Source organism: Pan troglodytes, chromosome 9 (genome assembly GCF_028858775.2).
Source record: "Pan troglodytes isolate AG18354 chromosome 9, NHGRI_mPanTro3-v2.0_pri, whole genome shotgun sequence".
Classification (NCBI taxonomy): domain Eukaryota; kingdom Metazoa; phylum Chordata; class Mammalia; order Primates; family Hominidae; genus Pan; species Pan troglodytes.
Window position 1 is genome coordinate 82098988 of NC_072407.2, and position 24852 is coordinate 82123839.

At 39.7% G+C, this 24852-nt stretch overlaps 1 protein-coding gene across 3 annotated transcripts in view; it reads right to left on the reverse strand.

Moving 5' to 3' along the window:
• Positions 1-24852, reverse strand: part of TENM4 (teneurin transmembrane protein 4) — a 3006191-nt gene that overhangs the window by 1421027 nt on the left and 1560312 nt on the right. For all 3 annotated transcript variants that reach the window (XM_054661572.2, XM_063784373.1, XM_063784372.1), the window contains one exon: positions 18472-18546. The gene's annotated coding sequence lies outside the window, so the exon portion shown is untranslated. The remainder of the gene's footprint in view (positions 1-18471; positions 18547-24852) is intronic.

Sequence of the window (24852 nt, forward strand, 5' to 3'; positions counted from 1 at the left end):
CCTCCTTCCTTCTCTCCCTCCCTCCCTCCTTCTCTCCCTCCCTCCCTCCTTCTCTCCCTCCCTCCCTCCTTCTCTCCCTCCCTCCCTCCTTCTCTCCCTCCCTCCCTCCTTCTCTCCCTCCCTCCCTTCTTCCCTCCTTCCTTCCTTCCTTCCTTCCTTCCAGTGGTATTTGTTCAGCAAATTCTGCCTCACAAATTTCATGTTAAAGCACCAGTAAGCACAGCTACTTCAGCAGAGGCAGAGTTTAGCACTTGCGTGCACCCTGCTCCCTGATTCATTGCCCCACTCTAATCTGAGTAGTTTATGGAACACAGTTTGACATGCAACCGGCCTGTAGAATCAAGTTCAGTTATCTCACCTGGCAAAAGAGTCCAGGTTTAACTCACCAGGCTCCTCAGTGAGGAATTAGCTCAAGTTACAAAGGCAGTTCAGAGAAGTGGGCCTCCCAAGGCACAGGGTTGAACTGACACTGGTGGAGGGAGCATGAGAGGAGTCTAAATGGGGAATGATAAGCACACCCACCTGCCACTCCACTTTTTGATCCAATGGGACCTTTCGAAATTACCTGAAAGAAATATTCATGCCCACACCTTAGGCTTTTTACAAGCTGGATTGTTTTTTCAACCCAATACCACAGATATTATGTCCCTTTGTAACCTCTCTGACTTCCTTTCCTTGCTTTAGGCTGTTTTATCTTGTACATCCTTTTTATATGACTCATGCTTAACTATTTGATACTGCATATCACCAGGTACTGACATCACACTTTTATTTTTTTAATTTTATTTTCATTTTTATTTTTTGAGATGGAGTTTTGCTCTTGTTGTCCAGGCTGGAGTGCAATGGCGCAATCTTGGCTCACTGCAACCTCTGCCTCCCAGGTTCAAGCAATTCTCCTGCCTCAGCCTCTGGAGTAGCTGGGGTTACAGGCATGCACCATTACACCCAGCTAATTTTGTATTTTTAGTAGAGTTGGGGTTTCTCCATGCTGGTCAGGCTGGTCTTGAACTCCTGACCTGAGGCGATCCACCCGCCTTGGCCTCCCGAAGTGCTGGGATTACAGGCGTGAGCCACCGTGCCTGGCCACATTTTTATGTGTTTCTCCCACCAGACTTTAAAAACAGGGAAAATATCCTATTCACATCTTGGTCACAACCACAGTGACTGGCACATAGTAGGTGCTCAATATACATGTGTGGAGCTGGACATAGGCTTCATTTCACAAGTAAACAAATGTACAGATGGTATACAAGCACTGGCTAAGTGGTGTGACTGAGACGATGACCTGTAGGACATGATTATTTGCTTTACAAAAAGATTCGATTAACAAGAACTGAATTAACAAATGACTATTCTCAAGACACAGCTATCACATTGTGAGAGAGACACCATTATCTCACCAATAAAATGGATTAACTAAATTTGGGGCTGCAATCTAATTCTGAAGCCTGCATGGAATGAGATGATGAATATGAGGGGAGGAAGAGAATAGAAGAGAAGAAATATATGGGCAGGATACAGGGCTTTCTGGCAACCATAAACAGTGCCCTCAGTAATCTGAGCTTTTGACCAAGAAAATCAATGAATAACAGCTGACAGCTGATATATGGGCAATCACCATAGAAACAGCACGGCTCCCAGGATAGGTCAAGACTTGACTGTAGCCAAATCAGCATATTATCATATCTCCAGGAAGAACATAGAGCACCAAAGCAGAGGGGTTCCTTTACCAGGGGAAGTATAAAGAGAAAGAAAATTGACAGAGCGGTGCAATGCTCCCCAAGAAGAGAGACACTGAACCCAGAAAGCATCAACACCCCAGTTGCTAGAAAAGCATTTTCTCTTTGGGGAGAGAAAAGCTTCATCAGAGCTAATCTTAGCTCTCATGAAAAATTCTTCCTGATAATCTTTATTTCTTCTCTTTGTTCCTTTTTCCTTCTTTTTATTCATTTACTTAACTTATAGGTATGAAAATAGTCATTAAAAACGTATACTCTGGAGTCAAATAGCCTCAGGTTCCCATCCCAGTGTTGTCCCTGATTAAAAATGAAACTTGAGTGTGTACCTTGGCAGCTGCTATCTTCCTATATGTCTTAGTTCTTCTTACAGAAGGGCGCTTCTCCTGCCTTCCAACTCCTCCAGTGCTCTCTCTGATGGCTGGAGCCTGTTGTGCCTGCATGCACACAGCAGGCTGGAGGGCTGGAGAATAATGCCCTCGAAACCTATTCTTAGCAGATCTCAGCCAATGACTGATGGAAGGTGATATATAGATACCCCATCTCCCTTGCTTTTCTGATGGGATAACTCTCATGTAAGTGTTCTGCGCTGGCTGCTGGCGTTTCCTCATGGCATTGAGTTCTAGTTACCCACAGGGGTATCTGACTAGACGAAGCACCCTTTGTTGGCTGTTTTCCTTTTCCTGTCTCACTCCTCTACTCCCCCATGGACGTTTCCTGAGAAATCTCTCAAACTACTTGCACTTGAATCCTATTTTCAGAATTTGTTTCTGAGGTACCCAAACTAAGAAAGTGACTTCATCTTTGCAGTTTTCATTTTCCTTTTTTGAAAATGCTGACCATGGTACATAAATGCAAGTTGTGAAGATTACATAATACATGCAAAGTTCTTAGGCTAGAGCCTGGCACATCTGAATGCTTTAAACATGTTATCTATAATTTGTATTCTTGCTGTTAAGAGCTCAATATATATCAGATATGCCAGGTACCTTGTTAGGTGCTATGGAGAGGATGGTGAACCAGATGCTACCCATCTCTGCCCAAATGGAACTTACAATCTTATGGACAATAAAAGTTAACTAAAATGCCACATGATAAATGCTACAAAAGAGAGAAATGTTTGGTGCTGTGGGAGTACATAATATAACTTAACCTGGTATGAGGGCCTCAGATATTATTTAATAGGAAGCTGACATTTAAGGAATGATAGGTGTTGGCCAAAGTGTGTGTGTGTGTGTATGTGTGTGCATATGTGTGCTTACAAGTGTGTGTGTGCGTGCATGTGCACACACATACACATATGTAAGCAAAGGCAGTATTACAGGTGGAGAAAATTTCATATCAAAAGACCCACAGATATGAGAAACAAAATTAGAGGGAGAGTAAAAAGGAAATAGGGAAGAAAAGAGGGAGAATAACTGTCTCTAATTGCCTTCAAGGAACACAAAAAAAGTGGTCTTTGATTCTATATTCATCCATCACTATGTTAGTTCCCAAGTTTTTTGCTTTTTGTTTTGTTTTGTTTGTTTTTTGGTACAAGAGAACCAGGCAGATGTCTCGTGAGCAAACACTGCCCTTTAGTCACTCAAAGAAATATCTGTGCCTTTTAGATGAACACAATGATAGGTAGTCTGATTTCATTTGAATTTGTGTATTATGAGTTAGGTTATGATCAGGCAATTCCCTTGAGTTACGTCAACTCCAGGCCATTAACAAGGTGGAGTTTATGGAGCCATAAGGCTAAGAATGCCAACCCATGGCTGGGTTATTACAGGGTGACACCTCCCAGGAGTCTTCTTGGTGAGCTCTCTACTTCTGGGGCACTCCTCTCTTGACAATGAGCCTGATTCTATACAAGCAAAAACATCCATCCCTTCCCTTATTCTAGATTCTGGATTCCTCTCTTGTAATGCCAGTAAATGTATAACCTTGGCTATTTAAGCAGCCAAGACCATTGCTGACTGCCTGGGTAATCTTCTTTACTCAAGTCCCGGGCCCTGGAGAAGTTATAAATCAGATGGCTGTGGTGGAGGTGAATTAAATATTAGTTGGTGCAGCTCTTTGAACAGTTAGAAGGGAAAGTGCTCACTAAATGCATATTATTATTATTGCTTCTGGCTATAGATACTGGGTCACTGGAGACCCCTTATTTTATAAATATTTCTTTTTTCTTTTAGTGGTTGTAATGAAACTTATCTGCTTGCAGGTACACCCTGGTAGTCTATCTTGGCTTTAATGCTGAGTAACTTCAAGAGACAATGACCACTGGAATTGCCACCACTCAGACATCATCAAGAAGACATATGTTTTATTCTTAATTGAGTGGTATGGATTATTTTTCTTTTCAGTATTACTGGAAAGGGGTACGAGTGGATTTTCCAGAATGGTGTAATAAAAATGAAATTTGATTGATTAATTCAATAGCTACGGCTAAGAAGCATCTTGTGCAGCAGTGGAGAGGAAATGCACAGTGCCCTACAGACAGAAGTTGCATAACTCACATTTGTTTGAGAGAGAGGCTTCTGAGCTAGATTCTGGCTTCTTGGAGAATAGCTCACTCTTGGAAGTATAAGCCAAGTCAAATGGGTTATTTTCCTCATGAGCTTCATCTAGTCAGTTATAACTTTGAGACATTAGAGTATAGAAGGCAAATCGTATGATAAAGCTGTTTAACAAGTCACCATTTATTTTTGCCATGGTTCTTTTTGTTTTTTTCTTTTGAGATGGAGTCTTGCTCTGTTGCCCAGGCTGGAGTGCAGTGGCGCAATCTCAGCTCACTGCAAGCCCCGCCTCCTGGGTCACACCATTCTCCTGCCTCAGCCTCCCGAGTAGCTGGGACCACAGGCGCTCGCCACCATGGCCGGCTAATTTTTTTGTATTTTTAGTACAGACGGGGTTTCACCGTGTTAGCCAGGATGGTCTTGATCTCCTGACCTCGTGATCCACCCGCCTGGGCCTCCCAAAGTGCTGGGATTACAGGCGTGAGACACCGCGCCCAGCCAGGCCAGCCATGGTTCTTATGGCAGAAAACACTTAGTACCTGCCTGTGGGTGGGATTCAGAGGGGTCCTGACCCCACAAAGAGGCCAGACGAAGGGGTCAGTAGCTGATTCTACATGGCAGGGAATTTCAATTAGGGGTCATAGCACTCATGACATTGTATGAGAAACTCTGTAGGTGCACATTTTTCTGGGGAAAGGGCTATACTATTTCTACAAGATGTCTATGAATTCCAGTAAGTAAAGAAACATTGTAGTGAAAACTAAACTCATGGACAAGTGGCATTGGAAGGTATGTTATGCTTCTAATCTGTGAGTCTAACAACCATTTGGCCGGAGATTTTTTTTTCCCTAGAGATACCCTCTAAAGCTTTGACCAGATTTCTAAAAAATGTGAAAGTGGCTGATTTAAAAGGAAATCTGCATGATCAAATTGAAGATAGTATGGATCCCTACTTATTCTTCAGGTCTCATTGCAAATATAATGTCCTCTTTTCTGATTTCCCACAACACTTTGCATATATGTAACATGCATATATCTCTTTGAAATGTCTGATATCTGACTAATATTGGAATTTTTTTGAAGCAGAAACTCAGTGTTTTTCAACATTACACTCCTAGGCATTAGAGTCAGGTATACTTTTGATAAAAGGGCTCCTCACATGGTGAGAACTGCATCAGCAAGGCTCCAAGGAGGTCAATGCAGGGCTCTGTGTTAGTTATGAGGCTTTCAGTTGTGAACAGCAGCTACATGGCTAGTTTAAGTCAAAGAGGAAAATTTCCTATTTACCAGTGGTGGAGGGGGAAGAATTAGAGCTGGCTTCAGGAATGACTGGATGCAGAGGAGACTCAACCAGCATCAAGACCTTCTTATCATCTGTCTTCTCTGCTTCTCTTTCCATATTAGCTCAATGTGTTCTCACTGAAGATCGATTTTTCTCCCTGTCACGGTGAGCACAGTGAACCTCCATGTTCAGTGTTTCACATTCATTACTTCCTCTAAATTGGAAGCAACTTTTTGGAATAAGCAGACTAAATCTGCTTCTTTCATATTACAAATGATGAAACAAAATCAAGGGTGCCAACTAATTTGAATAATATCACACATCTAGAAAGCAGTGGAGCTATAAATAAAACCTTTCAAAATGTGTACATAAGTGTGGAAAAGCCTGAACTTTGGTATTATTTACACCATTATTTAAATACACAGGTAACCTCACCTTTCTGAGTTTTGGTCTTTCTAGCTGATAAATAAAGAGGGGAGAATGACATCAACCCCTCAGGGTTGACCAGAGTTGATTTGTGTATATATTATACACACACACACACACATACACACATATATAGACATACATACATATATAGAGACTATATATATAATTATGTGCAGACTATATTTTCTGTGTGTCTGTGCACGTGCACATGTGTAAAATTACGTCTTTAAAAATTCCTGGCACATAGTAGGTTGTCAATAAATATTGACAAAGTCAAGTATCTGACTCATCTACCAAGTGTATAAAACATGACTATAAAATGAACGTCATGGAAAACCCTCCCTACAGCTTAATTTTTATTTGCCAACATTTATTTTCTCTTCTCCATCACACTTTCATCTGCTTATTTTATTGTGTTGTATTTGGCATGCTATCCCAAATACAAACATTCATTCTTAGAAATATCTTTTTTTTATTCATTCAAAACTAATTGTTGAGTTCCCTACTTTATGCCACTATTCTGATTCCTGGAGGATACAACTGTAAATGAGATAGATCAAGTCTCTGCCCTCATGTAGTTTACATTCTCTAAGAGAGAGAAGCTACAAACTAGCAACTACATAAATTTATAATAAATTCCCAAGGTGAAAAGACATACACTGTGAAGAAAACAGAAAGCAGCAAAGGCATAGAGAATGCACAGAAGATAGAATTTGGGATAAGACCTCAGAGTAATCTTCTCTAAGAAGCTTCTGTTTGAATAAAATCTTGAAGACTAGAACAGTCCGGACTATGGGACAATATGATACACAAACATGTCTGGAAGAGGACATAGCTAGTGTAAAAGGCCTGGAGTAGGAACTAGTTTGGTTTTCTTTAAGAGCTACAAGAAAAGTAGAGTAAATAAGAGAAGGTGGTAGGAGATGAAGTTAGAAAGGTGGCCAGGAGTGAGATCATGAGAGAGCCTTCAGGTCATGGTACAAGTACGTGAAAGCTTCTCCGTGACCTGGGCAGCCATGGGAGAACATGTGAGCCAGCATCTTGAACTGATTTTCTGGGTGAGGGATGCACTGCAGCAGCCAGTGGTGGAAAAAGGGACATCGATTTTGAAAAGATGATGATAGTTTGGAGAAGGAATTCTGGAAGAAGTAAGAATTGACCAGATTTGGAAAATACTTTGAAGGTATTATCTGACAGGATTTGATGATGGAAAAGAAGAGACTGTAGGGGTTTTTAAGCTTTAAAGCAAGCTTGTCCAACCTGTGGCCCAGGATGGCTTTGAATATGCCTCTACATAAATTCATAAACTTTTTTAAAACATTATGAGATTTTTTATTATTATTATTTTTTAGCCTATCAGCTATTGTTAGTGTATTTAATGTGTGGCCCAAAATAATTCTTCTTTCAATGTGGCCCAGGGAAGCCAATACATTGGACACCCAGCTTTAAAGGAAGAGATGGACATTTAAAAATCTGTTCTAATAATAGCCAGCATTTCCTGAGCAGTCTATCAGGTCCTGTCCTAAGTGCTTTACACTCATTATGTAATTTTACACAGATATCTCACCTATTAACTTTCTATATTGTTTGTTTTGTTTTTTAACTGACTCTCTGCTTCTGTAGATATCATTGGCTTTGTTCCCCATTTCCTATGCTGGGTGCAGCACTTAAAACTAATGGCAAATCAAACTTAAAAACTTCAATCCCTTGCATTTTCCAGGGAGGACTTCCTTACACTCACCTACTGGCTCTTTTCTCTTGTATCCTCCAGATAATCACTCTGCCCTTTCAAGCCTTGGCCTGCCTAATTGTGCTACCCCAGATCCCCAGGACAAGGAATCAGCACCTCTATTCCTGTTCTTCAGCATCATGTATTTAATTATTTTGTGTTTATTTGTTATGCATGAAGGACCAGGCAAAACAATTTGTACTCCCAGAAAAACTTAAAAGTACAAAAGTTTTCTAATCAGGTCTCACATGGATGCTATGAAAACAACAGAAGCTTCAGTAAGTCCAGCTCTCGGAGAAAGAATCAGATGACTCACTGAATGATTTTCTAGGCCTGGCATTCACACAGTTAAGTGCCTTCCTTGTTTATTGATAAAAGCGAGGATAAGTCTCAGAACCCACATTTGCTTTCACCATAACATGATGTCATGGTTAGTTTACAGGATGGCAGGCACTGAACATCCAGTGTAACAAAAACAGCCATCCTCAAAATCGATTAGATCAATCTTTACCTTGGCATAATACAGTTCCTACTCCTTTAAGTCAAAGCTTTATTGTTTGGTATTTTCGTAATTTTAATTATGAATAATAAAATTAATAGGTAAAACCCTCAACTAGGCTTCAGGCAATGCTTCACAATGAGTAAGAGCAGACATAAACTGGAGGAAGAATGAAAGTCATTGATAGTTCCTGGGACTTGCTCTTGTCTTTCCTTCTATAGCCTGCTGGCATTGAAGAAATTATTGATTTGATGACATAAACTGGAGTGGAAAGACTGGCCGCCACATCCATTAGGCTTCTGGACACCATCATGTACTATGCACCAACTCACATGTGGGATATAATACTTGGGAGTCAAGAGTAGGCAAAGTTCTGAGGCCAGCAAGGAAGAGAAATATACGTAACCTGTTTCATAGCTGTGCTTATTTTAAAATGACACTCCATTAGCCGGGCTGAGCTTGGTTTTGTTCTTGACACTATAACATGTAAATTATTTCACCAGCTGAGACCTCAGTTTCACCATTTCTAGCATCAGTAGACTATACCAAATAATCTCTCAAGTTCTTTTAGACATGATTTTCTCAAAATCTAGTTGTTCTTTAAGACATCATTTCAAAGACACCAAAGTGAAAGATAAACTGATGAATATTTGTGCCCAAATCAAATCTCTTACAATGAAGTACCATGTTAAAAAAAAAAAAGTCAATTAGAGGAGCAAATAAAAACTGTTATAAATTCAGTGATGCAAAGACATATGCATTCACAGCTGGGCAGGTTAAAAACACCTCCTCCTTTAATTTCTAATCTTCCCAATCTGATAACAGAGAATCTAGTTTTGAAAGTTACAGAAGAAATAGAAAATGAGAACAGACCAATAACTGAGGAAGAATTGCAGAAAGCTCTTAAAGAACTGTTTGCCTGAAAGATCATAGATCTTGAGAGATTTAACAGTGATTAAACTCAAGCATTCAAGAAATACATACATATATTTATTATAATATGTTCTGGAGAGTAGAAGATGGGAAAACTATCCAATTTGTTTCACAAGACAGATTTGATTCAGATCCCCAAAGGTGATAAAATATTACGCAAAAAAGAAAACAAATAACCTAAACTATAAATATAGATTCAAAACCTTCAACTAACTACTTCAGATTAGAGCTTAAAAAGCTAATATTACTGATTCAATAATCCAACAGGAACATGCCCAGTTTCAATATAAGGAAATTGAGTAATGCGATAGAAGTTTATCAGCAGGCTAGTAATAAAAAAGTAGATGATTATTTCAATATTCCCTAACTGCATTTGATAAAACTTAGTAATTTTCATTTTTCAAGTTGGAATAAAATAATTCTTTCTTAATTTGATGAATATTCCTATTCTAAAGCTCCAACCAAATAACTTTTTATTAGGGGACATGAGATGCAGATCTGCAAATTAGGGATAAAACAAGTTTGCCTACTGTGCCAACCCTTGTTTAATATTATTTAAGTAGGTCTAGCTGGTGCAATAAGGCAGATGAAGAAATAAAATTGATACATATTAAAAATTTAAAAATCATAGATCCATAAGACTTGTCTATAATTCTGAAATCCAAAATATTCTGAAAGCTGAATGTTTTGCATCACTCATTTGGTGCAAAAACAGATCTGAATGTGAATGTTTATCCTGCTGCAGATATTTTAATATGCTTGATTATGGGCTTTTCCCCAGACCCTGCTGCAGTTGTTATGTAACATACGCAACTATGCACTATATTACTATTCAAATTCCGAATTACAAGAAATATCAAGTCCCAAGGGTTTTAGATATAAAATGTTGTGACTCTCTATCATGTGCATATGCCATGATTAGTCACAGAGAGCATTTCATAAATCAGATAATGTTTGCTACAATTAGTAAAAATCGTTACTATGACTGGCTGTAGTAAACAAAGCAAATCAAAACCACAATGAGATACCACCTCACACCAGTTAGAATGGCGATCATTAAAAAGTCAGGAAAAAACAGGTGCTAGAGAGGATGTGGAGAAATAGGAACACTTTTACACTGTTGGTGGGACTGAAAACTAGTTCAACCATTGTAGAAGACAGTGTGGTGATTCCTCAAGGATCTAGAACTAGAAATACCATTTGACCCAGCCATCCCATTATTGGGTATACACCCAAAGGATTATAAATCATGCTGCTATAAAGACACATGCACACGTATGTTTATTGCGGCACTATTCACAATAGCAAAGACTTGGAACCAACCCAAATGTCCATCAATAATAGACTGGATTAAGAAAATGTGGCACATATACACCATGGAATACTATGCAGCCATAAAAAATGATGAGTTCATGTCCTTTGTAGGGACAGGGACAAAGCTGGAAACCATCATTCTCAGCAAGCTATCGCAAGGACTGAAAACCAGGCACTGCATGTTCTCACTCATAGGTGGGAATTGAACAATGAGAACACCTGGACACAGGATGGGGAACATCACACACCGGGGCCTGTTGTGGGGTGGGGGGGGAGGAATAGCATTAGGAGATATACCTAATGTAAATGATGAGTTAACGGGTGCAGCACACCAACATGGCACATGTGTACATATGTAACAAATCTGCACGTTGTGCACGTGTACCCTAGAACTTAAAGTATAATTAAAAAAAAACACAAAGCAAATGTTAAAATTATTTATTTATATATGTCTCTACCCCCTGCATTGGTAATGTGCTTAAGGGCATGGGTTACATTCTGCTCACTTTTCTCACATTTGTGCCCCACATATTGCTTGGGATAGAAAAAGTAGTAAACGCAAACATTATTTTATTTATTTTATTGTTATTTATTTATTTCTTTGAGACAGGGTCTCTGGCCGGAGTGTGATGGCGTGATGTTGGCTCACTGCAACCCCTGTCTCTTGGGTTCAAGGTATTCTCCTGCCTCAGCCTCCCAAGTAGATGGGATTACAGGCACGTGCCACCACACCTGGCTAATTTTTGTATTTTTAGTAGAGACAGGGTTTCTCCATGTTGGCCAGGCTGATCTTGAATTCCTTAAGTGATCTGCCCACCTCTGCCTCCCGAAGTGCTGGGATTACAGGTGTGAGCCACCACACCCGGCCACAAACATTATTTTAAAGAATAAGAGATGAACGTGCAAGTAAGAAAATCTTTATTAAATTTCCCAATTTCCTATTTTAATGTCTACATTTTATAATTTCAATTAATATTCTGAGAATTTAAATTTTGTTTTGCTTTGTCTTCCTTTCAAAATCCAAAAAGAGTTTAATGCAAAATACATTTGGAAAAGCAAAAGAAGCAGAAATAACAAAGAACTGAATTTTTAAAATTTAATTCAATTAATTTTAAGTTTGGGATACATGTGTAGGACGTACAGGTTTGTTACACAGGCAATCGTGTGCCATGGTAGTTTGCTGCACCTATCAACCCATCACTTAGGTATTAAGCCCCACAAGCATTAGCTATTTATCCTGATGCTCTCCCTCCCCAACCGCCACCCCCAACAGGCCCTGGTGTGGGTCGTTCCCCTCCCCTCCCACGTGTTCTAATTGTTCAGCTCCCACTTATACATTCTTTAAAAGACAAGCAACTGAAAGAGAAACCAGGTTCATGCTGGGTTCTTCTACCTACTCTTACAGTGACTTTTGGAAAGTTACTTCCCTCTTCTAAGTATCAACTTCGTTACATAGAAAATAATAACAGTAAGTGAGGCTGAAAAGCCTTTGATATACTTATTGGCCACATTGTTCCCCCAATGAATTGCTTGTTTAATATCCCTTTTGGCGACTTTGTTTCATCAAAGCGTTGCTCTGTCTTTTGTAAATTGATTGGTTTATTTTAAATGCCATGCACGTCATATGTGTTAAGTCACTGGCCTTTAGATCCTGTTACACATTTTAGGTCTATTTTGGGGTAGTCCCTTCTATTGCATTGATATTTGTAGCTTTTCGTTCCCTAACAAGACATTTTTATATGGTAACTTAATAATATATTTCAATGTATGATATAGGTTTGAGATAATATTATTGACATAAGCATAGTTTTCAGAAAGAGGCAACAGAATAAAATGTAGTATTTTGTCTACTCCTTCCAGAAACTCCATGAAGGAGGTATTGTTATTTCCATTTTATGCATAAGGAATCTGAGGGCACAGAGAATTGCCTAGAGTCTCATAGTTTGTAAATGGTAAGGCCAGGGTTCATGTCTAGGGTCCATTTCCCCACCTGGGCAGTATAGAAGTGTTTTTCATCAATTGTCAATATGAATTGCTTAGACAAAATAGACATAGCAACACACTATGTATAGGGCCTTACATACAGGAAGCTCTTAATACTTTTGCAACTATTAACTTCAGAATAGAGAGACTTAGATTGCAAATTTGAAAAGGTAGTTATAGAGAATGACTCCAAAGGAAGGAGGGACTGAAGAAGCCAGCTTTGGGCTCAGAGGGTAGAATTCATGTAGGAGGTGAGGTAGTATCTCTCCTGTTCTCCTTTTCTTAATTCAAGTTCTCCATCACTGGGCAGAACCCAATTTACTTTTTCCTGTCACATTTGTCAATCAGGGTTTCAATAAGTCAGTATTGGCCTTAGCTACTTCAGATGTTTCCCTAAGTGGGAGTGAGACCTGGAGGACAGACAGGGACCCTATTTCTGCAAAGAACCTGAAGGGTTAAAATGGGCTCAGCAGTAGTACATATGACAAGCACTTCAGAAAATCACAAAGCATCACTCTACTCTACTCAGCAATAGGTTAATCCACAAGGCTGGGGTCCCTTCTCATCTAGGATGCCTGCAACCTGCATTCAACAGTCTGCATGCAAATTTACTCTGCTGAGTACACAATCCCTTCTTTCAGATGAAAGCCCTCCCTGGTTTACTCCTCCAACTTTTTGGTTAAAGCCCCCTATGTTCACAAGTTCTCTCCTAGAGCAGGCTGTAATCGTACCCATCCTGTTTCCTCCAACCAATCTTCTTTTCAATTTAACTATAATTTACTGAATGACTGGGGTTGTCCAGCACTGTGCTAGGTCCTAGGAAGACAGAGACAATTAAACAAGGACCCCACTCTCAAGAACCTCACAGATTACGGCGGCAGGGTGGGGAGAAGATAGACAGCCCTGGAGTCCGTCAATCCTCAGAAATATGGTTAGAGACTTTAGTATACATATAAGCTATGAATGTTTAACTCTTACAGAGAAGTTGGTTTTTAAAAATAAATTTGAAAGGTGAATAGGAGCTTGTTAGGTAGGCAAGGCAGCCAAGAGCAAAGACCCTTCCAGGCAGAAGAATCAGCACATGCAAAGACATGGCCAAATGCAGAAAAAGACACAATGCACAGGGAGAGAGCATGTGGAGAAACACGATCATGATGGGTATGGTAGTTATGCTGAGGAATTTGAATTTTAACGCAAGGGCAGTCAGGAGCCATTGAGGTTTTACACATGGGATGATTATCCAGGGCCTCCTGCTTCGAGGTCATTTCAAGACTGGTGTCATCCACAATCTTGCCTCAAAAATGGAATGGAATTTCCTTTGCCACAGGAATCTGCCCACCCCATGCCTGATTCATCTGGATATAACCTTGGACACTGTTCCTTTAACTGTCCAGATTCCTTTGCAAGGACATTTCCTCCTGCCAGCTCCATCCCTGGTAGGTTCTTACTGCCAAAGTGCAGTCCATGAATCAGCAACATCCATATTACCTGAGAGCAAGTTAAAAACGCAGAATCTCAGGTCCTACTCAAGAAGTACTAAATAAGAATCTAAATTTTAACAAGATACCCCAGGAAGCCATGTACATCCCACAGTGCACTTTCATGCACTGAGGTAAGTTTCATTACTGAGCCTGTTTGCATTGTAACAAAACTGCTATCTCTCTTGCACCGTCTTTATGGAGGAGAGAACAGGGTTGCGGAAGGAAGCTGACATCCTTGAGGGTCATGCCCTAGGTTGATACCTGAAACTGGGCTAACCACATGCCATGTTGTTTCATTTTATCTTAAAACAACTTTGCAAGGTGAGTAGCCAAATGCTTATCTGACAGAGAAACTGAAGCGCAGAGAGCTGTCACACAGCTAGGAGTATCTAACCTCATTATGTGTCCTCTTCTCCAGAGCTCTTCATGAATCCCCAAAATAATAAACCCACCATCTCTACCTATCCAAAAAACAAGGCCCCAACCCAGAAGGGAAAGAGACTTGCCAATTTGCCCATCACCTACCAGCCTTGAATGACTACCTTCCCACCTCAGCCGGTTCATCATTCAGCTTCTCAGCCAGCTCATCATTCAGCTCAAACGCAAATATTCCCATATAGAGTTAGGGTACTCCCAGTGTCCTTCTTCACCTCCCAGCTTGCCTTTTCCTCCTGTGCACATACTGCAGTTAGATTTCACATTCCCGTCTCACACCTGAGTTCCAGATTCTCTGTCAGCACAGTCCTATCTCAGGGAGAGAAATCAAACAGCTGAAAGGCAGCCTGCTCTCAGAGAGGGGAAGAGAGGGGAGGTTGATTCGACATAACTGCCTAACAAAGTATATTTATGAACATCATTGGAACAAATGTCTCCGGTAACTGCAGCCATCACCTCCTAATGTCACATCATGGAGACACTGGAAAGCAAATAGGGCTTATAACCTGATTTCCTATCATCTGGTAACAGCATCAGTACCTCCAGCCTTCTCAGCTATGCAGCATATGACTCACACTTCCCTTCTAACTTCCAAGACACTTTGGGACAAAAAGCAAAAGAAAAGAAATAAAACAATATTTTAAAATGTCAATTTCATCAGTAGCTTGTTTCTTAAAGAATCCAGGCTATTGATCATTACAAATGGTCTAAAAGGTGCTAAAACGAATTACTAGGGACTCAAACTCCTTGAAAATTGGTCTAGCAGGGGGAGAAATGCAATCATTTTAATCTGGAAGATTCAAGCTATTTTCTTAGACCCTTGATTTTTTTCGAGATTCTTGGCTGTCCCCTTACCTATACTTTCCCTGTGCTCCTAACTCAGATGTGTCCTCTCTTGGTCCCTTTCTCTGCGTTTCGGTCACCACTGCCCTTGTTGAGTGTCCTGCTCCCTCCTCCTCCTCTCATTTGGAATGTTGCAGAAGCAATCTGCTGGTCTCCTGACTCTAAGCTCCTTTCTCTCCAACCTGCCTTCTGCTCTGGGTTACCATTGTGTACATTCTCTTTTCTCATCTAGGCTGTGAATTCTTTGGGGTCAGGGAACCAACCATATCTCTTTTATTTTTCTGTCGGCAGAACCTAGCATAGAACCCACAGCACAATACTATGGAAGGGAATTCCATTTCTCCTAGCGTACTCTTGTTGCAATAAAGTAAAACAAATATGCAAGCTGAAAGTTTCCCCTGGGCAAGGGATGACAAGTGGAACTGACTTGTTCAACCCTCTTATTTTAAACTGGAGATGTATACAATGTCATTGGCATTCTCTCGACTTGGTATACCACTTTTATTGAATATGAAAATGCATTGAAAATGCTTTCTGATGGTCACTGCAACCTCAGTCCTTTAAGGACTTAAAACTTATTTTATATCATTTATACTTTTTTTCTTATACTGACTTAAGATCTTTAACCTTCATTAAATAAGAAGACAAGAATGGCCACAGACATTTCCTGGAACCTAACCCTATAGGTAGGGACAGTCTGCTGCCCTTACACATATTTTGATCATGAAATATGCCCTAAAATGCTTTGAATGCTGTGCGGGTCCCCAGCAGAGGAGTCTTAAATGCAGCTCCAGGGAAGCTAGACCACATCCCTGCTATACCCTGTCAAGCTGCATCTACTGAATTAGGGTAGGAGTTAAGATGTTACACAATGTGACCAATGCGATCAGAAGCAATAACATGACCTGTCAGCCAGTGCTTTCCTGACAATTCTGGGGTAAAGAGATTGCCTGCTAGGGAGCTGCGGGGGCCAGGAGGAGGGGAGGAAGAGCTGGTGTGGGATATGGGGGGATAGGGCTATTTTATTCCTTATTTACAAAAGTGGTGCTTGGTAGGGAGAGAGTGGTAAATTGGCTTTATTTCCATAGTCTTATTTTAGAGTTTTGCTTGCAGGCTGCAAAACCAAAAGCCTTTTCTTAGATGGGCATGGGCAAGAGTTGCAAAACTTTAAATGCAGCATTTCAGGAGCTTGAAGGTCTCTTGGGAGCAGAGCCAGAAAGAAAGTTCTGTAAGGCCCCTTGTTTTCTCAGGGTGAGGAAGGTTCACCTCAGTCAATGCTGTGGACAGACAAGGCCAAGAAATGCAACTGAAGGTTGGGGACACCTGGCGCCAGCTGAGAGGTGATTGAATCCTGGCTTGTGTTTGTTGGCATTGGGGCCCAGGGCTGGCCTCAGCTTGTAGCAGATGAATTCCCTAATTTTGTTGATCAGGAAGAGATGCAGCTCAGTTCCTGTCTGAACTGTGCAGAAGCTACCCTTAAGTGTGTCAGCTAGGACTGATTTACAGAACCACAACCAACAGCCATTTCAGTGGTAGAAAATTTAAAAAAGGAAGGGTTCTATAAAGAGCAACTCACTTGCTCAAAACTCTGATAAGTTCCACATTTGCAACAGGTCATTGGCTGAAATTCCTAAGCACTAACTTCCTAGAGCTCTCTGTCCCATTGCTACAAATTTAAACCTTTGTGACAACACTGACCACATATATAGGACGAAAAGGGAAACTAAAGGTCTTTCTTTAATAGAATTTATATTTGATCTCTATGTTGCTTGATACCTGGACCACTCTCAAGGACTTTGGCTTGGAGCTCCATGGTTTGGCTACCTGATGAAATTTCTCTCTCTCTATCTAGCCTCTTAAAACCTGATTTCTGCCCTTTCCTTCTAGGCAAACTGGATCCCTGAATTCAGATATGTATTTTACCATCCACATCTCTGTGATGGAAAACTCTTACCCAAGTCTATTACCTTACCTTGGAGGCTTCTCACTGATTCACATATTGAATCCCTCCTTCCATAAACTGGCTCTTCTGATTTGAAAGATCAGCTCTGAGGCTCTCTGCCTCCTCTTACCTTATTCCTAAAGCATACAATAATTGCTCAATAAATATATATATTTTAATCAATTTTCCAGTTTCTTTTCTAGACCTAGTCAAGTGGTCATGAAGTGGTTTTAGCCTCCTGGTTTTATAAGAGGAGGACCAGGTCATCCATTTGTCCTTTTACTGAGGACAGTTTCCCCATAAGGGAAAGCAACTTCTGGAGCATTATGGCAAACTCACCAAGCTTATAATGACTTGAGTTTACCATGTGCCTAATCAGGCTTCAATTATCTATAGGTTATCATGTTGCAAGCCTCAACTCTCCATCTGGTAAACTTGAGCAATGTGCCTTCTTACATGTGAGAACTGCTAATAAAGAGCTTCTGAGAAATACAATCAACAATAATAAATACTTTATCCACATGTTGGAATCACAAATGGAAATTATGACCCTTAATTGTGGTTCTGCACGTCATCCAGGTGGCAGAACACCTGGAAATCATGGAACACCATGCTCCTTAGAACACCATGATCGTTGCAAAGTTCCACTGAAAAAGACACAGTTAATCCCAATCTCTGAACTAGTTATAATTTTTATGAACAGAAAGTATGACTAGATTGCTGCATACAAATGCAACAGAAAACCAGAACAAAGTATTCAAATCTATTAAAAAATATATATCATGACCTAAGCATGGTCAGCTATTTCTGAGTCTTTCCAATAACATTATTCACTACTTTTTTATTAATTTGGTCATTGGCAGGTGCACGTAGGAGGCCAAATAACAGCCAGTCTCAAAGCCTCAAGAGAAAACTGGAGAAAGAAAGTTGTAAAATGAGAAAATTTTATCCATTAACTTATTTTTTCTGTCAAAGAAACATTGTTATGTTATTTGATTTTTTACAAAGGAATGCTTCAGAAAAAGTGGAAAAATAGTCTTAGATTAAGAAAGTCCTTCACAAAGAAGAAAACCAATCCACTTAAGCCAAAGCAATCAGTGGGTTTAATGCTGGTCATCTCTACCAACTTTGACGAAGCCTACTGTCAGAGATCTGTTGAGAATGCTGCTTTCAAACTCACGGGATTTTCCTCAAGACAAAAGACAAAGGACACTAGTTTCTCAGTTATTGCTCTTCCCCTCCCACCTTACACATCAACATGTTTCTGCAAACCACAATGCTTGAGCATAGAAAAAAAGTATAAGAAAATTGTACTATGTGTGTGCATGTATGCATGCATATATATATGTATGTATATATATTACCTTAATCAGACAAGTCCATCAATGTCCAAGAACAATGTTACTCAAGCTGTCTTCAGAGCAGCAATACTGTTTATCCTGAAAATAAGAAAACACAGAAAAATACATAAATTCCAAGATTGCCTGCTTTTAAATCTGGTGATTCACAGTCTAGAGAAGGGAAAAAGGGAATCGGAAAATGAATGAGGGCTCCTCACAGTAGTTTACCTAAAAACCAAGAAAACCAGTAATAGACATTTTTTTTTCTGATCTTCGTTTTAAAGATTTCTAAGAATATAGGCTGGTGCTTTTAGAATTAGACTTATATCCAAAGCACTTACGCTGGTCAGGGACTGTATCATGGAAGAAAGAGAAAAGAGTCTCTTGTGTCAAAAATGCTTTGGCCAAATTATTTAGTTGCTCAGAGTTTAATTTTCCTCATCAGTAAAATGAGACCACTAATACTTACTCCATAGCCCTTTGACAAGAATTAAGTAGAAGAAAATATGTAAAGCTTCCCACACAATGTCCCACAAATAGTATGCACTGCATACATTTTAGTGTTGGTTCCTTTCCAGCACCCCCTCCCACAAGCCCTTTCCTTCTTCCGTTATTACTTCCAATACCTATCACAGTGTTAGCTCCATGGTGTTTGAGAAAACATAAAATATCACAATGATTTCAAAACAACTATTTTAAAAGCGGAAAAAAGAAATGATAATCAAATTCACATTTAATAAGAACAGCTAAATTTATTGAATATTTCCTATGTGCTACAGCAAGTACTAATACTTGCCTACATACTAATAATTTTATACCAGTCGTTTCTTTCTCTTTTTTTTTTTTTTTTTTTTTTGAGATGAAGTCTCGATCCGTCACGCAGGCTGGAGTGCAATGGCATGATCTTGGCTCATTGTAACCTATGCCTCCTGGGTTCAAGTGATTCTCCTGTCTCAGCCTCCCAAGCAGCTGGGATTACAGGCATGCACCACCCCACCCAGCTAATTTTTTTGTATTTTTGTAGAGACAGGGTTTCTCCATGTTGGCCAGGCTGGTCTTGAACTCCTGACCTCAAGTGATCTACTTGCCTCAGCCTCCCAAATTGCTGGGATTACAGGTGTGAGCCACTGTGCCTGGCCACCAGTCATTTCTTTAGTCCTCGCAACAACCATACAGAGAAGGTGATATTAGGAAACTGAAGGGTAGAAAAGTTAGGTTCCTTTGTTCAGATTGCACAGCTCCTGGGAGGTGGAGCTGGGATTTGTGTCTTTGCAGCCTCACCTCCTGTCCTGTTCTCTTCAGCGCCCCATCCTGCTGGCCTCACCATACTCGAAGCCACGGGACCAGCATGTGCTCCAGATGATGCCACACACTCCATTAGATTTTCCTTCCCTTCTTTCTCTTTTCCTTCCTTCCCTCCTTCCTTTTTTCCCCCTTCCTTTTCTTCAACCTTTATTTTAAATTTGAATTCACCATTTTACTTATTTTTTTTTTGTTTTGCTTTGCTAGACTAGGACAGAATATTGGTCATTTCAGTATAACTGGGTTCTTCTTTTGAGGGAAGATTTTTTCTAGCTGTGTCATCTTAGATGACTCACTGAATTCCTTTGAACCTTGTTTTTTTTTTTCTCTCTCTCTGTAAAATGAATGCATCAGACAAGATGATGTCGAAAGGCCCTTCCCAGTTTATTGGTCCTATGACTGGCTACTTTGGAAGCAGTTTTAGATCATGCTGGTGTTGAGATCTTCATGGATGTGTCAGAGTTGTGGACTCTAACAGCAATTTTGCTTGCTTTAGCTAAGTCTAAAATTTCAAATTTCTGTGAAGAGACATTTATATTCACAAACATTTTTTAAAGAGCTTACAATGGGGAAACTGAAATTCAAAGACATTGAGTAATTCACCCAAGGTCACTCAGAAGTGGCGGAGCCAAAATTCGTATCATACAAGTTTCAGTATCTTCGAAGTCCATATTCTTTGTGGTATCCCAAGCCTACCAGAAGGTACCAAACAGAAAGTTAACTGACTGGAATTACTCTTGTTTCTGAAATCTGACTCAAAATTTAGGGTGATAATAACAACTATCACGTGTTATAAGCTCATTATGTCCCAGCCAGTATCAGAGCCTTACATATATCTCATTAAGTCCTCCTACCAAACCAAATATCAGGTACTATAATCACCCTCTTTTGATACATGAAGAAACTGAGGCACTAGGACTAACATTACTTGCCCAAGTCATAGAACTAATAAGTAAAATTCTAGGATTTGAACTAGGAACAACTAAAATTTAGCAAAGTTCATCGTTTATTATCTTCACTGGCATATGGCAGTCATGATGCAATTTACAGTTAATAAGCTGCAGTCGTGAGTACTGGAAGAAAAAGTCGGAGAAGGTTAGTGTATGTGAGAGTGAACCGCAAGACAGCCTTGTCACTTAATAATTCACAAACTCCAATAAAGAAGAATAGAAGGATATTTTTTAAAAGATTGTTCAGGGATTGTTGAGAACCTGCCTCCTGAACTATTTCCCCATTAAAATTGCCAGCTTTTGTCATTCAGTCTGACAATGAGAAAATAAATGACAAAGTGAATTTCAAGGGACAGTGTTTGTCAGTGAGGTTTGCAATGTCCTTCACACATTAGGGAGTCCGGCTGACGCACTGTCCCACCTTGGGTGGAGGGAAACTGTGCTCCAAGGAGAAAGCAGATAAAGCAAACGAAGAAAAGAAGCTCTGTTTATTTAGTTGGGTCCAGATTCACCGAGAAAAATGACTTCCAGATGCATTCCAAACACGGCAACATGATTAGGATGGAGAAGGCAGTCAAGTCTATTTGGCTTCTGCAGGGGATTTGTTTGTATATTCTAATTGCATCATCATTTAGCTTTATTTCATCTGGAACCTGGCTGCCAAATGAGCGTATTGATTACCTGTCACAGATGCATATTTCTCAATTAAAAGCCATCAAGGCTTGTAAAATCTCAACCATGTCAAGACCAACTAGTGGATTTTAGTACTGCTGTTAGTAGTCATATTAGCCCCCTACTACTGAACAGCAGCTACAAGCTTGGCACCTTACATATGCTGGCTTATTTAAATGTCGCAACCCCATTCAAAGTAGACGTCGTTATTTTCCATCTTTCTAATGAGGAAGCAGAGGCTCAGAAAGATTAAAAACCTTGTCCAAGGCCACAAAACTAGTAAGCAGTGGAGGAAGGATTTGAACCTATGTATGTCATATTCCCATTCCACAGGGCTTTCTGCCACACACAGGCAGTACAGAGTGCATGTTAAGTACTGCCATTGACACACTGCTTGCCTTGAACAGTCAGCTCTGTCATTTACTAGCTCTGTGATGTTGAACAAGTTTCTTAACATCTCTGTGTCTCAGTGTCCTCATCTGTAGAATCAAGGAAATAACACTTTGTGGAGTTGTTAAGATTAAATGAGCTACTATATGTACAGATGTAGACTAGTACCTGAAATAAGGAGTAACCATTATTTTTACATCCTCTGGATACCGTGAAAGACAAACTGTAAATTTTGACCTTCAAAACTTGCTGTAGGCACTTTGTACTTCCAAAGACTTTGCAACAATTCAATTTTCCTCACAGCACCTCAGTGTTTCAGGTCAGACCACTGTCTCTCACTCTCAGACTGAGACGTGAGGAGCAACTGTGCTGAAATATTTCCAGTACATTCAATTTCTGATTCTCCTGATTATGTCTGAATAAACACACAATGATACTATTTATTTTTGTATTCTACATACCTTGAAATCTTAGGTCTACTCCTCACAACAATCCCACAATTAGGTGTTATTGCCTCGATTTCACAAATAAAGATGATGTGGGCCATAAAATCAAGATGATCTTCCCAAGTACATATAGCTGGTAAATAGCGAGGCTTAGATTTGAACCGAGATATGAATGTCTTTCAAATGTGTATGCTTGCATTCAAATTGTGATACTTAAACCATTAATTTCTCCTTGTCTCCCTGGTAAACTCTTCCTCATCTGTTCAGATTAACCAAGACATCTATGACTTTCCTTGATGTTTATCTTATGCACATATATTTTATGGAGCCCTCTCTATCTTCCAGATACTTTAGGTGTTGTATGAACAGTGATGAACACAAGACATGGTCTCTGCTTTCATGAAGCTTACAGCTTAAAGACAGTAAGGTACAAGTACACACTTGAAGGGCCCTGAGAAGAAAAAAATGAGGGTGACTGGGTGGAGAAAATTGAGGGAAACAGGCCAGTGGATGGCATAGGAGCTCTCTGAGGAAATGACATTTAAGCTAAGATGAAGGATGAGAAGAAGGCAATATGTGAGAATGGGGGAGGGGTTCCTGGAAGCAACAGGAGCATGTGCCCAGAGCTCAAGACACAACAGGAGCATGGGAACCAGAAGAAAGGGGACCGGATGAAAGCATGTATAGCTGGGGAAGAATAACAAAGAGGAGGTGGAGTTGGGGTGGGGCTCAGTGGAAGCAGTTGGAGAAATGGTCTGGGGCCACAATAATCATGATCTAGTGGACCACAGTGAAGCATTTGGGTTCTGAGTCCTACAGAGCCTCGTGTAGCCCTTGTTGGTAGTCATTATAACATTGCATTGTCATCCTATGCTTATCTGTCTGTTTCTCCCTCCAGACCATAAGCTTCCTAGGTGCCTAGAGTTCAGGACAAAGTGGGCATTCAGCAAATTAGACAAATTAATGAAAACGTTTTATAGCACTGTGATTCTATAAGACACTTATTGAAAGATAAACATAAAAAGCCTAGAGTAAAAAATGAAACTAGTATTTTTGTTCCTGGATGAGAAAAAAAATCCTAGCTAAGAATAAATTATATATATATATACACATACACACATATATTTACATTTATGTAAAAGTTGATAGGTATTATACACTAATAATGATAAGCAACATTAGTAGCTTGGCACTAGGCTCACTGCTTTATATGGATTTCATTTAATTTTCATGACAATAAACATGAAGCAGTTACTGCTAATCTCCATTTAGCAGGAAAAAATCCAAAAAACAAAATTGGGACAGAGTTCAAATAAATTACATAGGGTGACAAAGATAATACTTACACTGCTGCAATTCAAATCCAGGTATTTTATTCAAAGTCTACATACGTAACAACTTGGTAACTTTAAATCATCTTTCAAGATAGTTTATCCTTGAATTTTTTTTAATTTAAAAAATGTAAACACAGTATGTAAAAGTAATAGTTAATGAAGTGAAATGAGCTGTAGTAAGCATTAAAAAAGAAACTAAATTTTTAACAATAATAACTGATTAATAGAAAGATAAAGTTTGATGGAATTTTGTTAATGATTAAAAAATAAAAAAAGGAAAGCACTCAATGCATTGGGATGGTGTTTTGCAGAGGTATTTGTTTCAATTGTTTTGTTTTCATCACTTTGCTGGTATATTACACAAAAATTAGCAGAAAAAGACAAGTGATGGGAGGTTTAATTTTTCTAAGAGAAACAGATGAACAAGATGGATAAACAAGCCAATATCTGTATTCTTCACACTTTTTCTATTACTATTCCCAGGTGACTGTGTCTAGGCCTTCTTCCTCCCCCTGCTGTCTGAATAACTCCTATTCATTCTTCAGCACCCAGATAAAATTCCTCTCAATCTGGGAAGCCCTACCTGGCCTCCCAGACTTCCACCACAACACATCCATTTCCTTTGTACAGTTTATAAAATGTCATAGTACAATCTAATTATTCTGCTCAATCATTCTCTCTTAATGCAGTGAGAAAAGGGAACAGAAATATGTAATTGTTCAAATATGTAAATACTGATTTAGACGCTTTGATTGAATAACTCCATTAAGTTTTCATAACAGCCTTGTTGTATATACACTTTTATCTCCATTCTACAGATGGGAAAACAGGCTCAACAAAGGCAATTTGCTCATATTAGTGGGAACTGATTACGTATGCTTTGTTTGTTTGTTTGTTTGTTTGTTTTGAGAGGGAGTCTCACTTGGTAACCAGTGCAGTGGCGCTATCTCAACTCATTGCAACCTCCGCCTCCTGGGCTCAAGTGATTCTCGTGCCTCAGCCTCCCGAGTAGCTGGGACTACAGGCCCATGCCACCACGCCCAGCTAATTTTTTGTATTTTAGTAGAAACAGGGTTTCACCATGTTGCCCAGGGTGGTCTCCAACTCCTGAGCTTAGGTGATCCACCCGCCTCAGCCTCTCAAAGTGCTGGGATTACAGGTGTGAGCCACCGCGCCTGGCCTGATTTAGTATTCTTGAGGAAGATAGGTCAAATCATGAAAAACACAGAGTATTGGAGATTTGGGGAAGATCAAAAATATAATAGGAAATAATGATGAGCCACATTCAGAATGAGAGTCCAAGGTGAGTCT